Source organism: Eurosta solidaginis, chromosome 1 (genome assembly GCF_040869045.1).
Source record: "Eurosta solidaginis isolate ZX-2024a chromosome 1, ASM4086904v1, whole genome shotgun sequence".
Lineage (NCBI taxonomy): Eukaryota > Metazoa > Arthropoda > Insecta > Diptera > Tephritidae > Eurosta > Eurosta solidaginis.
In genome coordinates, this window is record NC_090319.1 from 336797607 (window position 1) to 336814364 (window position 16758).

The 16758-nt window shown below is 37.1% G+C and overlaps 1 protein-coding gene across 1 annotated transcript in view; it reads right to left on the bottom strand.

Annotated features, from left to right (window-relative positions):
- LOC137237912 (caspase-3-like) overlaps window positions 1–10687 on the bottom strand; it is a 69133-nt gene extending 58446 nt beyond the window's left edge. Inside the window, exon 1 of the mRNA XM_067762280.1 lies at window positions 10591–10687. The gene's annotated coding sequence lies outside the window, so the exon portion shown is untranslated. The remainder of the gene's footprint in view (window positions 1–10590) is intronic.
- Between the last annotated feature and the right edge of the window lie 6071 nt (window positions 10688–16758).

Here is a 16758-nt window from a genome sequence, read left to right on the forward strand (position 1 = left end):
TTACCCCAGTCACTGACGACGGAATATACGTTTCCACACCCAACTATGACAAAGTGAGAATAACAATATTCCGGCTATAAACCAACAAAGCGGTAGGTAACGACGATGAGAATTCGAGATTACTGATCAACCATCCAAGCTATTTTTCAATTTATAGCCATTCCATCGTCTTTTATCCAGAATACAATAAAGGTTGCAGAAGGCAATGCTTCGAAAGATATATATCACCGAAACAGATATACATTAAGGTTGAAAGCGAAGCAGCCTTGTGAACTTGCATCCTTATACAATCACAATTTCGCTAATACCCTAGCGAGTTAGGGGGTTTGAAGTGTTCCGGCGGTATTCCTCTCGTAAAAGGCGACTATAATCCACAGAGGCAGTCTATATAGTGATAGGAGGCGCTAGCACGGAAGCGTATCTGATTTATATCCTGCAAAGGACTGCTCATCGGAACCTTCCGCAAGTGCTTTGGGGTTACAAAAACAACCGCAAGTTTTTTAATGAATGCCTCATAGTACTCGCAATTTTGGGACCAAAAAGAAGCCTTGTCCTTATTTGTTATCAGACTTGAGGGAAATTAATACAGAAAAAAACTTCTACAGGTACAGTTAATCTAATCTGTTAAGGCCACGGTGGATTGGCAGGGACAAGCCAAACCGGTAATTTTTCTAATAAAACGAGATTCAAAGAATCCACTTGGTTCTATACTGGCTACTGTGAATTCACGTTATCGCCCCAGCGGGTTAGGGGGTTAGAATATACCCGCGGTAGGTATGCCTGTCGTAAGAGGCGACTAAAATACCAAATAGATTCAAGGGGTTGTGTAGCGCAACCCTTTCAGGTTGCCAGCCCAATATATAGCTTCTCCAAACACAATTGTCAACTTCACCTATCCATGGCGAATCCTGGTTCAGAACTCCTTACGAATCTAGGAGTGGTAGGGCAGTATGGCCTAGAAGGTCGCATGTGGTCATAACAAATCATTTCCGAGATGGTCGGGCTTGGTACCGGATTTGCATCCGGCAAAGGACCATCAACATCTATAACATCGCAAGCCAAAAACCCTCTTAAATAGGAGATGTTACTCTTAATTCATTTGATATATGTAAATATATAGATAGGGAGATCTCCACTGAGTTAAAACAGGCAGGTGAAGAGACAGAAAAAAGCTTCTTTCGCTGGCTATGTTATGTGAAGGGATAAAAAGGACCGGCTCTCAAAGTTTTGCTAACGTCAAACTAATTTTTCAGCTTAGTCAGGGTGCGACTTCCAATGAGCTGGATGAAGACTTGATCTTCCTTGGTGGTTATAACAAAAGTGGATAATCGCAAAGCAGGAATGCCTTGCTATGCAGCGGCCAAAATCACATAGCCTGTTAAGCGGCGAGTAATGACGATGTACAAGAAAGGATTAGATGTCAAGTATAATAGATCTTTCTAACGGTCTAAGCACATCATGGCCTTAAATCTTTATGAAACATATTTAACTATATGTATAAGTATTCCTGTGAAACCTAGATATATACATACATACAATACCAACATACATATGTATTCGTAGGCAAACAATCAATCGATCTTGGATATACAACATTAACACTATTTGTTTAGTAACCAACAACCTTCACAGCCATCACTATTGTTCTTTAATTTGCACTAAATTTGTACCGGTGCAGATATGCGCTTGCAAACATTGGTATAATAACACATGCCTTAATATATAAATTAGACTGACAAAAAAAAAGTCATATGTTCCAAGTACTCGTGAAGCTCAACATACGGGTGTACGTTTAGAAAACTAATGTTTTAAAATTAACTAGATCTCGCCCAGGGCTCGGCTTATGAAAGAAATCAAATTTGTCGTCGACTTTTCGGTTTTTTATCGGCTTGTTATCTTCGCCTCATCGCCTTCTTATTGTTTTCTTACCGGCTTGTTATCGATGGGTAACAGATGTGCCATCGATTTAGTATTAAAGTTTTATTAGTATCTGTTACATATCAAATCGCTGAGGCGTCGAAAATCGATAACATGTCTGATAATTACCGATAACAAACCCATCAACTTTTCATCGATAACTTTTCATAACATATCGATCTTTATTTTAAAAATAATCGACACATTTTCGACTAAGTGGATATTTTTTCGAAAAAAACTGTAAATTTTCGATAACAAATCGGTTGCACGGCGGAAACAAATCGACATTTTATAATAATATATCGACAAATTTTAAATAATACACCGATAACTTGTTTTTTACAAATCGATAGCTCATTTTGTTATCGAAACCAAGTTTATATCACATCAATAACTCGTCTTTACTATACCTCGTGCATAATATACAAATAACATACCTATAAACCGATAAATCGACCTAGTCGGAGAGCCATGAGTTAGACCAGCCGCATTTGCAACACAAGCGGATCCATGGCGGAACGATATAAGGTGGCAGCATGGGACAGCGGATTATAAACTTTTTTTATTTGGTGTGATACAACAATTTCCGGCGCCGTACGGTTTTAACATTTGTCCATCGAATTTACAAAAACAAAGTACATGGAATTTTAATTTATGTTTGTAGGTATGTCACCATGCTGCCACTTTGTATCGTTTCGCCATGAGTGGATCTGAAGCTGTAAGACGGATGGACACCAATATCGATGGATGAAAGCTGCAAGTCAGAGAGAGGATGTAAAAAAGAGGCGGTTTGCGAACAATGGATGTGAAAGTGGGCGACTAACCAAGAAGAGGTACTACTTAGATTCCGGATTTCCCGGAACGGATAAAGGGACGGACGAAGAGTAGCGGGGTGACGCACTCTCTCGCTGTGTAACTCATTGATTCCCTTAGACCAATATCTATCGAAAAACGGATATCTGCATATATCGAGCTTATTATCGTTATGCTTAAGATGATATGGGCAGAACCAAGTTAGCCGCTTCCACCCTTTGATTTGGCGGGGTGGTACAATGGTGTTAGGTTGATTACGTGCGACAACATCGCGAGATGCTGAGGGAAGTTTTTCCTAACCTCAGAAAGTAAGGCTAAAGCGTGCGAATTGACATGGTGGATAACGCGCAGGTCCCTACGATACCAAAGGTTAAAGTATGAATTTCATGCGTGATGTAATCGCAGGATACCCCGCGCCCTCTGCAGAGTCAATAACCAAATATACCAATATAGGATTGCGAGGTAGTTAATGCATCTCGAGCTACGGAGGAGGGTCCGCACTACATGTCAAAATGGAGCACAAGTAGAATTTATCTGCGACTCAGGAAAAGAAGTAGATAAAGAACAACACTCTAGAAATGGGCGAATTTGAAAAAGATCTCAAAAGCGTTCAAACAGGAGGGAAGGAGGAGAAGGACGCATCGTTCGGTTATTTAGAATACTTTTACCAAATATCTGATATAAAAGGTTTTTCCTACCTTTTTTTAAATATAGGAATCAAAAGGTGAAGCCATTCAAATAAAGCAAAACTATGTTGAGGTTTTATTGTAGCGGTCTTGGTTCATCATACTCCATGTATGTGTGAGCTATTTCTTTCCACATCGTCTCCTGTCCTTAGGCTCCCCCACAAAAAGCAAATAGCTTCGGTATTAAAACACTAAAATTTGGCATAGTTGTGTTTCAATTGTGTTGAAATCGGGCATAAAGTTCTATAAAAGCAAACGAGAAACAATCAATCGACATTTATTCAATACTGGCTGGCCAATTATCAATGCGTACAATTTCGTAGTTACCAGTTTGAATTCTTGTAAAGCTCGTGACGTTTACAGTTTTCTTTTCTATTTGCTTCTTTAATCTGCATTTAACCGTTTAAAGGTGGAGTGCCCATACAGTGGCTCTTTTGGCTCCGTATGACTCCCAACAACATCATTTTGGCTCTGGATGGCTCCCAACAACAACCGACTTGAATTTAAACAAGTTAGAAAAATTTCGAATTTTGTAGCTTATTAAAAACCCACTTTTGAGATAAATTTTTTACTTTTGTTACTCCGATAAGGACGTTTTTGTAATTTTCATTTATTTTGTAGTCGTATGGCCAAGTTAGTTGAGTTTCTTGAGCAGCTTTGATCTAGAATACGGCTCTATAGTCCATTTTGAGCCTGTCCATTTTGAGCCTGCTGATGATTGACAACGTTTTCTTCTGCGTCCTTAATTACTCAATAACTCGTAACCCTCTTAATATGTCGTTATTTTTTTCCTTTCTGGTGGTTCTATGTATAAAAGGTCACAGGGAAACCTATGAGCTTTCGCGAAGTAAATTTTTATGGCCCAGTCGTTTTCAAATTTCAACCGTTAGAATCTCGTCTGTGCAGTCTAATATACTTAGCATATATTTACATAGCACGCTGTTGAAGTACGGAGGATGTGCTAGCTAAAGTAAATGGCAACATGTTTAGTTGTGTGCGTTGGCCATCATCTTGTGGTGAATTTTGCACGTGCACAAGCATTCTAAGACTTGAAAATAGTCGACTTTCATACATCTATAGCTGTGGTTTTAACCGCCAGCTTGTCTGCGATGTTTACTTAACTCAACTCAATTCATTTTGGCTGTTTATTTGCTGGCGATGGTGTGCAGTTAATTGTGATTCCGCTTTTACTTTATTAAACACTTTTTATGAAACAAAAAACGACCAACAATGACTGGTATGCATACAGACTTACACATACATACAACCAAGAAATTCCTCATGTGTGTACGTTGCACGAACTGGTTGGGTCGGAAAGTCAAAAGTAAAACAAGAAAGGTAAAACAAATATGTGTATGTATATGTGCTCAAACACATTACTTCGTAGCGCATATTCACAAATATAAGAATCCGCTCATACTGGGCAAGTGAAAGTACTCTTAGTTTCCAGGTGAAAATTGAAGTTTACAGAAAGCATTACAGGAAGGTACAGCTCTTGTAGAACATTCCTCCCTGCGATGTGGCCTCACCAGGTGCAAATCCTTGTGCTTAAACCGACAACCATCAATGATATCCTCGCTTTGTTTTGGGTGAAAGATCATCAGCCTTTAGGGTCGCCAAATTCTTCGAAACATGATCACTTCACTGCCAGCGCTTCCCCCCCCCCCCCCCCCCCCCCCAAACGTTTTTACTGTTATTTATTCACATTCATCAGTTCATCCTATCGTTATACTGCAGCCGAAAACTTTGGAAATAAGCACCCGCCTCCATCCACACATATATTTGACCGATCTTCCGATAACTGGTAATTTTGGCCTCGATTGACCACTCCACTATTTATCCGCCAACCATCCACCGGCCTATCGTTCCCAAATTTAACCATTCCGAATTCACTGGTAACTTTGGTACAGTTCAACCAACATCAAGTCAGCGTTCACCATGCACTGTTAGCCATCAATTACCCTCTAGTTACGTTCACCTTTAACCCGATTCCACAGGGTAATTTAGGTAACCGTCAGCCGATTCAATATTCAACATAACTGACATCACAGACATAAACTGCTTAACTCCCAGTCATCTCGCCTGATAGGTTATACTTAAGTCTCTGACACCGACGATCCTTCGTTCACGCCCCGTGCAAGGCAACATCAAAATCTTAGAAACACATTTTTTCAATTAGGAGAAAACTATTCTAAGTGGGATCGCCCCTCGGCTGTGTTGGGCAAGCACTTCGAAAGTATTTCTGCAATGAAAAGCTCGCAGAGAAAACTCATCTGCCTTGCAGATGCCATTCGGAGTTGGCATAAAACAAGTAGGTCCGGTCCCGCTAATTTGCAGAAAAAACTAAAAGGAACACAACACAAGTTGGAAGATACGCTCGGCCTAAAATCTGTTCGAAGGCTTCCCCCCTTACATATATTTATAGCCACAATTAAGTTATCAACTGGAAGGTGTCACACCACCTTTCTGTGTTCGTGTACTGCGCTCGCGAGGTTAAGGCTCCACTTATTAGGGACCGCGGCTTTGCCTGATTTCGGGGCAACAATTGATCTAGGTCATTGAAAACTTCAGTATTTCCCAAGAGAACTTAGTGATTTTATAATATAAGCCCTGGTACCTAATTGTTGCTTTTCTGTTTGGCGTCCTACGAATTCTTGTAACATGGACATATTCTATCCTTGTGAGGTCTTTATTGATCGGCCAGTTCAATTTAATGTCTGCCACTATGTATCACTGACTCAAATAACACCAGCAAATTAGTAAAGGAAGTTCCATCTGTAATAGACCAATAACCCAACTTTAAAGATAACTACCTTACGAATGGCGCCCGAGCAGATTTAATCTACTGTATATGTACTCGACTCCGCCTTGGCTGAATGACACTCTAGCTTTCAACAAAAATAATTTCACAAATGGCGCCCACTCAGATTTTCGTTTCCAGAATACATCTAAAGATCAGAAGCATCAACACTAGAGGATCCAGCACAAACTTAGTCAAGGAACCACACTCATTTTTTCTTTGTTGAATCTACTTACTGTTCTTACTGAAGCGCAAAATACTGGTCGACGAATGCATCCGGAGCGCATTGAGCGCTTTTGATAGAGAGGAAGAGCATCTGATGAGAATTTCTGGAGCCAGTAATCGATGCCGAAGAAAAGAATCATGTAATCCCAACGAATTGAGCTACGTCGTATGATAGACACTGTTCGTCCGTTCGACGTACATTAGAAGCAGTTGAAGCGCTTCATGACCTCTTGAAGAGCATCGAAGAAGTGTCAAATTGGCATCAAATCATGTCACTCCTGCTTCAAAGATACAACGCTTCTGATACGTACTACATGTTGACCGAATCGTTGGAAAATACCATTTGAAATTATCTTTCGTGTGTTCAAACACAAAATTTATTTAATTTATCTCGAAATAACTAGGAAACGCACTCTCACTTGCCATGTGTGACTGGTGGTCAAATAAAGCGAAGTAAATGAAAAGAAAAGATCCCACGTGAGTCGCAAACGAACTAAATACACACCTACGGAAATACTTGAAACTACACGCACTGCGATGCTGTTAGCACAAAATTAACTACAATGTGGGGTAGAAAGGTTGGCTTGGAAAAATTTCTTGTAATTGCAAAACCAGAAGCGTTATTTGGCGGAAGAGAATGAAAAATGAAAACTGAAAAAATACAGTTAAAAAACTCAACATTCCAAAACATACAAGAATGTTGCAATGAATGTACAACTTGACTTCCCATACAAAAAAAAAAAAAAAAAAATTATGCAAACCAAGTGCAATATTAAAATTCCGGATATAAGGAATTACAGCAGCGTAGCAAGGTTTACATAAGCTTGCACTGCAACTGTGAAATTTTAATGCTGGGCGTAAGCAATAAAACTGCGAAAACGATATCGGACTAGAAATCCACCAGAGAACATTTCTGCGAAAAAAGTGCTTATTGCGAGAGTGAGAGCTGGAGTTTGAGTAGGAATTGGAGTGGGAGCTGGAGTTTGATTTTGATTGGGAGTGTGATTCGAAATGGGACCGTGAGTGTGTGCGGGGATGGGGGTGTGAGTTGTAGTAGGTGTGGGAGTGGGAGATAGGAACGCATAAAGAGTTGAGGTGATAAAGGGATGAAGGTTATGGACAGCAAAAGGCAAGGAAAAAAGCGACGGAATATTGAAGCGAATAGGACAGGGAGTGTAATAAGCAAGCCAATTTTCGGGCAGAACAAAATCTGTTGGATACATTAATTTTTATGCACAACTATTTTGAAATGTGTTCAAAACCACTGTTCTTTATTCATCTTCCTGCTGTTTCCCCCTTAGGTTTGTTATTGCTCTGATTCTTAAAGCCCTTTTTTTTCTTTTTTCCCCGCTTTCGTTCTTTTTGCTTATAATTCGTCTTCTTATCCAGTTTCCCCTTTTTTCACCTTTCTTTCTATTTCTGTAGTTTTCATCCCTTTCCCTCCCACTTCCTTTTTTCCCTTTCTGCTCCTTTTCTTTGTTTTGCCTTCTCCCAGCGTCTCTCCTATTCCCACAGTCCCTCTCCTTTTCCACTTCCACTCCCAATCCTGTTTTTACCTTTTTCTTTCTTGCCCTTTTTCCCTTCTCTCACTTTCTTTCCTAGCCTCACTTACCTCTTATTTTCTCCCTTCTATTACAATTCATCTATTCACCTTTTACTACCTTCCTTTCCCCTATTTTATAATCACTTTCCCATCTCATATATTCTCCTATTGTTGTTCTCTCCATTTCCACTGTCCTACTCCTTTTACCTTTCCTTACCTTATCCCATTCTTTACCTTCGTCTTTTTCTCTCTCTTTCACTTTCTTGCCATTCTCTTTTTCCTTCTTCTTATTCTGGCCAAATTCCATAACTTCATTTGAAATAACCATGACAGGTGTAAGCGTTTCAGCCACCCGCATACAGTTATTTCTTTACTTATTTTCACTACAACAGGGCTTTCAATATTTTCAAACTAAACGCGGTCAGTAACCAATATTTCTATAAACCCGTTTAAACCTACTAATGCAATATCAAATTTCATAATGGTCCGGAAGTCGCATGGAATCTACGATTCTTTGCAGTCACAATAATGAAAAAAGAGATATCCTGAGTTTAAACATATTAACACCTGTAAGCAAACAACAACAAACCCGTCGTTGATGCAAAGAAGTTAAAAGAACTCGTACCGAACATTTTTATCAGAAGCCCTTTCAAGTCGTAATACCAACGGCTTTTAATCACTTCAGTTAAGTGCCTTGGTGATGTGCATATGCAAGTTAAGTGGATACAAATATACCTACAAACATATGTAGATAAAACATATTTAAACAAACCTACATTCGTTGTGCTTATGCTGAAGTATCTATATGCATAAATGAAAAGTATTTGACATGCCATTTCACACATCGAAGCATTTATTTTCATACTGTACGTACATATAGTTAAATTAAGAGTCTCAATTAAGGAAAAAAACAAGTAAATATATGTATATTTATATTCGTATGTTAGGGTGGTTCTTATAAAACAAATGAACGAATTGTTAGTGTCACCCTTTTAACGGTAATAGTAATATAAAAAATATTATAGGTAAATTTTGGCCCTGGGTTTTGGAGGCAGCTAAAAGTTGTCTCAGAAGGGTCAAAACTAAGTTTTTTCTACGTAGGCCCAAAAGTTTAAAAAAACCAAAAACGGAAAATCGGTAATACTAGGCGATAGCAAATATTACTTTCAGGTCGGATTGAAGGCGGTTAAGAAAATACGTATAGGGTTCAAGCTCAGATTGGCCTTCGGAGCCTTTATATTGTGGCGAATATTACCAGTATCGATACGTCACTATATCGCTTGTATTAAATGCTGTGCAACAACAACAGAAAGGCAAGCAAATGATATAAAAAACAGCCACACATACATGTACACAGCAATAAAAAGTGCATATTACTCAGCCATATACACCCATATATATAAAACAGTAAATATGAGTTGCAGAGGTATGAGAGAAGTAAATAAGCAGCTAATCAAGAGAACTGTTCGCAAAAAGTCCAGACTCCACAGAAAAAGGCAAACGAGGCAACAGAGAGCAAAAAAGCAGTACAGGCTAAACAATAATCGATCAGTTTGGTTCTAAAACGTTGTAAGTGAAGTACGCAAGTAATTTAATTGTGACGTACTACAACCATGGTACGGTTGTAAATAGAGAACTTTTTGTATTTAATTAGCGAGCTTTGCTCATATTGCTTTATACAATGGTTTTTGTAATTGATATTAGAGAAAAATTGTAAGTTTACAAACGGCGATGGTTATTGGACATGTTGCTGAATTTCACTTCTTCATCAGCTAGCTTTTCGGGAGCTGAGCGTTGAACTCGAATCTCCAACATTCATATCAGTGCAAAGGTAGATGCCTTTAGCTGCTAAGCCATATGAATATCCCGTTGTTCGCTGTACAATTAGTCTCTAAGGGTTGCTTTTTTGTTTATATTCCTTTTGATCACCATGTAGGCACATACACTCTGTATGTAGTTTATTCCTAATGGTGTGGATATGATTTTTAGGCGCGTTTTTTCTATACTAAATATTTTAGTTATTTACTCGACAGCTCAGCGATTCGAATGATAACAGAAGCGCAGAATAATAAATAATTACAATATATTGTAACGAATTTTGGGTAATTCCGCTTATTTGCAACCTTCTACTACGTTCGAATCACTAAACTGTTGAATAAATAATTCCACTATTCAATAATGCAAAATGGCCTTTATTAAAGTACTTCAAAATAACACTTCCACTTCTCAACAGATAGCGTGCTTAAATAATACTGCAAATGATTCTCAGCTTTGCCTCCTTTTATACTCTGTGATTTTCTCGTTCGCATACTTCTAGGCGTTTCTATTTCTAGAATTTACTACTCGCTTACCAGATATAAGTTTCTCAGCTATAACTACAGATGTACGATGATTATAGCTTCTCGCATAGCCCATGCGCGTGTATATGTGAGTGATACTTCCACAGATGATAGCCTACTTTTGGGAGTATCTGAGATATAGATAAATGCATGTGTTTCTGCGTTTCTCCCTGCTGCGTGTACGTACATATGTGTAGACATAACGATTGATTCGCCTATGTAGACACCAGTGACCGCTTGTTTTATTGTTGTTGTGGCTTTGTTTACTTAGTATCAGATTAGTGATGTGAGTATCAGTTAGTGTCACTAATATTCGTCACAATATTAAGAGCTTCTCTGTGCGACATTCTTATCCATTTCCAATTGAGATGAAAAATATATATTTCATATCATTTACAAATGCATTAGATACGAAAAAAGTAGTTTCCACTTTTGAAGTTTTCATAGAAAAATCTTATCTTTGACCCCTGTGGAATAGTATTAATTTTGATAGAGAGAAACATGAATCTATATTGGGCTCTCGAGCATATGGAAATAGATGGTAAAGAAAAGACGGCAAGCATCAAATTTTGTGCCGTAGACTTTCCAATCAAAATGGGCCAGATAAAAAAAAAACCAATAGCTGCAAAGTGTGCAGGTTTTATGAGATGAGACTAACAAAGTTACTCGTAAAACTAACAAAAGGTGATAGTTGAATTGAGCATGTTCTCTGTTTATGTCCTGCGCTGGCCAGACTTCCGCTTTTGGTAATAACAAAGCTATAAGATCTAAAAGCAGCAAGTTTTATAGATCTTAGATAGCTTGTAGTACATAGTCCGAGAGCATGAAGTTATTTTTTCATAGGTTCTGGTTTTTTATGGGGTTTTTCAGTTAGGTCTTCGAGATAGCTTCTGGTAACACTATGGACATATTCAGTGTTTGTGATTTGTGATATCTTTAACCTTAGCCTTACCGTCTGGAGCGGTGAAGAAAATCGGGCCACCCTAATGTACATACTATGTATATACGTATGTACATATGCCTTACCTTTCGGATACACCTTAGCATCTTGATCTCTGGCTCTTAATTTGTTTCATTAAATCGTGCACTTTGTTTGACGGGGGAAATGTGAGCTAAAATTGCACAGTAGAAATTTTAAGTGCTCGGTCCCAAGGGGTGACCATAACGCTTCAAAATATTATCAAATGAAAGTTGATTTTTGATGTTATGGGCGCTATCCATTTTTTATCCATGAGTTATCGGCTTGTTATAGCTGTGTTATCGATAAGGCTTAGAGGATTTATCTATTTGCTATCGAAGTGTTATGAATTCGCTTTTGACAAAAAAAGTTAGCGATACTTTATCGAAAAGTTATCGAGGTAATATCGAAAATCTATTGATTGCGTATGGAATGTTATCAATAATTTTGGACTTGGTACTGAAAATTTATTGATTTATTATCGGATAAATAACAATTTGTTATCGGCATGTTATCGGAAAGTTATCGAACGTTTATTTAAAAGTTATCTAAAATGTTAAGATTTTTTATCGAAAGTTTATCAATTTACTATCGAAAAGTTTTGATTTCTTATCGAAAGGTTATCGGTATGTTATCAAAAAGTTATCGATTGGTTACAGAATAGTTATCGGTTTGTTTAGTCCTACCATTTTGTTAGCAGGCGTGTTATCGATGTTTAGTGAAGTTATCGATTTAAGCAAACGTTTTTATATTTTATATCGAAAGGTATTGAAAGCTATGAAAAAATTCTGGTAATATTTTCATATAAAATCAACAGATCTGTTAACCGTAGGTCAGGTTTACTTAACTCATCACTGTGACCACAATTTAGACGTACAAACGGCCAAACGAAGAACGTTTTTATCAAGAAATTGTATTGGTAGCGTTCCGTTAAAAATATTTGCGTTGTTTTTATTTAAAAAAAGTTACAAGTACTTGAAATTTTGTGTCTGTCATCGAATTAGTCCCAAAAAATTCTAAATTTTGGCGAACATCGGCGGCATTTGTATTATAATTACTTACAATAATTGAGTCATAATTTTTTGGTCATAAACGACTGGTATTTTACTCTCCTTACCATGCGAAATGACATCTTCATGTTAAGAACAGCAGTTGTGTATGTGGAGGAAACAGTTGGCTGACTAGTTAAGATTCGTACTTTTTAAAAAGTAGTTTAAAACTAGTTAGTATGTTATACTGGGTTCATCTCAAAGTTGATTAATTGTGAAGTAATTAAGATGTTTGCTTAATACCGATCTTCGTAAATTCTGTGGGCAAATGAAAAAACACGTTCCACGAGATGTGGCTTAGTTTTGTGTCAAGTTTCTAGTTTATAATTTTTAATACCAAAATGTATTTCAAATCTATTATATACTAGTAGACCCGGCAGACGTTGCTCTGCCCTAAATTTGGCCTATCTGCATACATTTTAATAAGCTTTCCGTCTGACTCTGCCCTCCCCCCCTCATCACTTTTTCCTAATCATTTTATTCACTCCTCCCTCCGTCTTTTTCGCTTCATCTATCTCCATCTTCGCCTCATTCTATCTCTTTCTCAATCTCCTTCTCTCTTTTCTCTTGTTTCAATTTCTTCTCATTCTTGTGCATCCCTTATTGTCTGTCCCAGAGGGTGGTATGTATTTTATTCCAGTCCCAGTCCCAGTCCCACTCCGCGACCGACGCATCTCTTCAAACACTGGCGACCAACTAACACGCATTTTAGCCTTTCTTTTTATATATATAGATTTTTATTTTTCACACTTCACTATAATATTAAAACGAAATTCAGATTTTAGTTGCTTTTGAAATTCTTCTTAAAAATTGCACATGGAAGAAATAAAGACTCTCCTGAATTAAAAAAAATATCATTGTACCTCTAAATCGCGGGCCCTCCAAAAATCCCGGGCCGGGGCTAATCCCCGCCCCCACCTTCTGGCGGTCCTGGTGATGTGCTATACTTGATATCATTCGCTATAATATTTTTTATTGATAAGCCCGTTGTTTAATTAAACACCAACCGATTACACGGAAGTATATCCGCACCACCTGAAAATGTGAGTGCCGGTGCGTATATGTAACATTTTATTATTACGTATAAACAAATAAAAAAAATTATAAAATAATATTGCGACTATAAACTGAGATATAACCTATCCTATATTTCAAGCTAGATCGAACTACACAAGGGGTGCAAAACAAATTCAAAACCGGTTCAGTAGTTTAGGAGTCCATCGGGAACAAACATAGTGACACGTGATTTTTATATACTAAGATTAACAGTTCTATGTTGAATTTAAATTTCATGGACATTTTAATTATTAATTGAATTAATTAAGCATCTAATTGTGTCTCTTACAAAAACAACAAAAAAATCAACCGAGAATCTTGTGACTTTTGGTACAAGGTGGCCCAAATTGATTCGGACTTTAAGCCTGCTTGAACATGCTACAGTTCTTCCTTTGGTACGACTTCGGGAAGGCAAGGGATTTAAACAACAAATAATCATACTTAAAAAGAATATTCAACAGGCACTCGCCGGCCGAAATCTGCCGAATCAACACTTACTGCATCTTTCACGGATATCATCATTCTCATTTAGCGAGAAAGCTCCAAATAAAGAGTTCCATTATTCAAGCAAATTTAATCATTTTTATTCACTAAAAAGTTATTAAAAAACCAAAATGTTATAACTTATTTTGCTAGAAAATGCAGTGTTGGGGTTTAATGACTAATGTTCAAGATTCTTACATAGACTGAATGTGACCCTAGTGTGACGATGAAACCGAAAACCTCTATAAAAAAAATAGTACTTATGTTATACAATAGTTCTGTCCTTCTAGCAAAAACTAAAAGCTCCTTAGAAGATCTCCTCTATCAGTTTATAGTCATCGTGTCAACTTTCCACCTCTATTACAAGGGCCCCATCGACAAGCCAGTACGGTAACAGGTAGCATGTTCGGCAAATATCCGACGACGTAATACTATTAGGGCGGAACAACCTCCTCTCCGAGTCTTGTTACATCTTTTAATGCTACATTTTTGGCCACTATATTTACAGGTAGTACGTAGAGTATGTCATGCAGTGATGCTATGGGGGTGGCTTTCAAAGATCACGCTATAGTTTCTTAGGTTAACAGGGCGTGCGTTGGTATTACCCACACTTCCCCTCGGAGACATTTTTGTCCATTGTGAGTGAACACAGTTTCTTAGTATATCAAATTTTTTGTGTGGCATAGTTACAGTAAAAGTAATGTGGAGACTTACATTATGAAATTGCTTAAATATTTGCGTTTGCTTTGTTGCGACTAGTCGGGATTTTGAAATCGGGATGCTTGTGTTGAGGATAAACGTTCGCATTTATTTAAATATATATTTATTTAATATATATATTAGCCTCTCAAGGGTTTTGGGCAGAAAACTGAGTAGACCTGGGTATAGTCTTTGTGGTCGAGTGTCTAAACTTTCTAGCCTTTAGTAGGAGAACGACGCGAGAACCTCACGAAGATTAAAGATTATGTTGATCATTTTACAGAAATTTGTGGCAGTCGGGGATTAATGTTTTCCTTTTTATTAGTAGATATTTTTCCAAATGATAATTGTGCGCCACCTTGTATGAATATTCAACTTTTAACAGTCAACGTGAGAACAAAAATTAATAAATGTGCATAATTTTTTCTGAAAACGACAACGTGATCAATCAGAGTAAAGCTGTAGTTACCCACGAACGTACATACAAAAAAAAGTGTCAGCTGACACGATCTATGTATATTATGAATGTGCAATGTAAACGAAAACTCACCGACGTTCAAGGCACGTACGTACGTAGCCCGGAACGTAGAAATCAAAACAACTTTGATTTTTTCCGTAAGAACGTGTCAGCTGATCGCTCTCTCCCTATACAGAGTTACCTAGTAAACTTTTGTGTGCTAATTTTTGACCGTTTGCAGTTTTATTCAAAAACACCTAATTAAAGTTTGAAAAATTGTGAAAATAATTCGAAATAATTACGTAAAAGTGTAGATTATAAATATGTTATCTATTTATACTTATTTAATATTAATTCCAGCCTTTTACAACATCAAAAATTAAAATAGAAAAAGTTGATGTTTCCATAAGCATGCATTCAAACAGGTCAATGGCAATATTTTTTTCGTTGCCACTACGGGCATACATTTCGCTCAAATATGTGTACGTACGGCATACATATCCGTACGTTACACAAGTCGGTGGGTAACTGCTGTTTAACCATGCACTCGAATATCTTACAGGTCGATTGCGAGCTTGTGGGAGGCGCTTACGATTGTAGGGTATTTGTAATAACTTTAAATAATATCAACTTGTTATTTTAAATATTTTATGTATTTGTTCTAATTTTCAATCTTGAATTTTTTGCTTTCAAAAATTTTCATTCTTGATATTGTTCTGCTGGAAATTAAATTCATTTTTTACTGATTTTGAACTGACTGATAAATTCCTCACGATATCTGCTGCTCCTTTAGTTTCACATTTGTTCAAATTGTTGTTATTTTACCTTCGTTATTATGTTGTTATATGTAGTAAACCCTTTAAATGTAGTTCTAAGTTCTCTATACTATTTTATTATTTATCACATAAATATGTCCTTATTTCTTTCTATTATTTCTCTTTATTTCTGTTGTCCAGTACAAATTAAGCTTGTTAAGTAGTTGTTGTAACTATTGTAGATGTTGCATCAAAATCTCTATTGATGTTGCAATCACAGAAAATTAACGCTCCTGGCAGGATCGCCAGATGTAGAAGGGGGAGTAATGTAGGGTATTTGTAATAACTTTAAATAATATCAACTTTTGTTATTTTAAATATTTTATGTATTTGTTCTAATTTTCAATCTTGAATTTTTTGCTTTCAAAAATTTTCATTCTTGATATTGTTCTGCTGGAAATTAATTTCATTTTTCAATAAAAAATAATATTTAAAAATTTCTAAAATATTTATCCTACAACGATTTCTTCTCGAACACAAGAGAGATTTCGAGACCCGAGAAATCAAGAACTCGACTTCTCGCGAGATTCTCGTGTCTTGAGGTACTCGTAAATCTCGCGAGCTTCTCGACATAAACTTAATTGCTATATGGAAATATTTATACACTAGGTTTTTTTTTACTTGTGAATTTTTTTTGATTATATAGCTTTCCAATGACATTTAACCGAAAACATATTTATCTATAATATAAAAATAAGTCGGGTTTTCCTTCCTGACGCTGTAACTCCAGAACGCAAGAACCGATTTCCACGGTTTTGCATTCGTTGGAAAGGTCTCGGGCTCCGTGAGGTTTATGGCAGAGAAAATTCAGGCTCGACGCACAGGCTCTCAAGATATAGGCCAAAACGTGGACCCGGGTACCCCTAGAATGTGTTAATAGAATATGGATAACAAATGAAAGCTGTTTATGAGTGCTTT